At 55.5% G+C, this 1,662-nt stretch overlaps 1 long non-coding RNA gene across 1 annotated transcript; it reads right to left on the reverse strand.

The window, feature by feature from the left end:
* Nucleotides 1–112: 112 nt before the first annotated feature.
* On the reverse strand, nucleotides 113–581 carry LOC107184069. Its single transcript, XR_001514893.1, has 2 exons — nucleotides 485–581; nucleotides 113–225 (listed from the first exon to the last, which is right to left on the reverse strand). It is a non-coding gene; the product is annotated as an uncharacterized LOC107184069 (long non-coding RNA).
* Nucleotides 582–1,662: the final 1,081 nt, after the last annotated feature.

Genomic DNA, 1,662 nt, shown 5'->3' on the forward strand with positions numbered 1-1,662 from the left:
CCCACCGGAGATGTGCGCGCAACCCAGGTACATGCCATTGACCGGAATCGAACCCGGGACCTTTCAGTCCGCAGGCCGACGCTCTATCCACTGAGCCAAACCGGTTTCGGCGTTTTTTTCTTTTTTGTTGTTTTTTTCTTGGGAGCCCCTGTCGCCTGGTCCTTGCCCATAGACGGGTGTCAGGATGGTGGAGGTGCAGAAGTCATGGCACACGGGGAAGTTTGGCTGCAAGAGAGGACAGCGGGGACCATGTGAATGCTGCGCCCACCCCGACAGCCACCCTGCGGGGCCCAGGATGTGGCCGGCCCTGGGGGGTGGGGTGGGAGCAAAAGGTGTTGGCTCCGCGGAAGCTCGTGTTGGCCGGGGATGAAGAGGAACTTTCCCAGGATGGCAGCTCATTCCTGGGGCCGCAGTCCCCACTGCCATGGAAATGAGGAGCGGGGGTTTGGGAACTACTTTCAAGTGGAACAACAGGAAGAATTACATCTGACTGTGGTCCTGGGCGCTCGTAGGAAAAGTTGAGCTGTTTCCCAAAGCTTACTTGTTTTTTAATTTTATTTTATTGATTTTTTATAGAGAGGAAGGGAGAGGGATAGTCAGAAACATCGATGAGAGAGAAACATGGATCAGCTGCCTCCTGCACACCCACCACTGGGGATGTGCCCGCAACCCAGGTACATGCCCTTGACCGGAATCGAACCTGGGACCTTTCAGTCCGCAGGCCGATGCTCTATCCACTGAGCCAAACCGGTCAGGGCTTCTCCTTTTCTTTTTTTGTTGTTGTTAATCCTCATCCGAGATTATTTTTCCATTAATTTTTTAGGGAGAGTGGATGAGAGAGGGAAAGAAATATCGATGTGAGAGAAACACATGGATTGGTTGCTTCCGGGGAGAGCCTGGTATGTTCCCTTGACTGGAATCGAACCCGGGACCCTTTGGTCCACAAGTCAACGCTCTCTCCACTGAGCCAAACCGACCAGGGCCTTACTTATCCTTATGATCTTTGCAGTTTGATACGCTCTGTTGTGTCTATTTCTTTTTTTTTTTAATGTTGAGAGGGAGCCACTACATTGGTTCTGGGACTTACTTAGGGGTGCAGGTTGCAGTTTGAAACCCCTGGTCTCTGCAGGACTGAGCTCCATCCTCGGGCACATTAGGAACCAGGAATTGGGGTGGAGTGGGGGGCGTGGACCGTGCCTCTTCTAAGTGGGTGCCTCTGGGACCCCTCCTGCCTCAGGGAGTACCGTCTCCTGCCTGGCTACGTGCAGGTTAGTGGAGAAGGTCTCACCTCCCAGGCCGTGTATTAAATCCTATTATTGCACGTAAATTAATCTCGCACCGCTCCTCCCACCCGAGATCTGGCAGCGTGTGGACAGAATTCTAAGCGCGGACGCCCCCGCAGGGCACCGGGCTGGGCGGTGGGCCTGCAGTGAGCGCAGCCAGACCCTAAAGTGGACGGACCCCGAGCAGAAATTAGAAATGTATTTACGAAGCAACCAGCCCCGGAGTCAGCACCGGCTCGGCCGCGTTTATTCGGTCACGGGCGAGTGGGCCGGGAGCATTCGCGGGGGAGGAGGACTTAAGGGGCCAGACCCAGGCCTGACCCTCCCGGGGCGCGCAGTGGAGAGACCCACAGGTTTCCCCAAACTCCCCGCTCGCCGA

Source organism: Myotis davidii, unplaced genomic scaffold (genome assembly GCF_000327345.1).
Source record: "Myotis davidii unplaced genomic scaffold, ASM32734v1 scaffold324, whole genome shotgun sequence".
Classification (NCBI taxonomy): Eukaryota; Metazoa; Chordata; class Mammalia; order Chiroptera; family Vespertilionidae; genus Myotis; species Myotis davidii.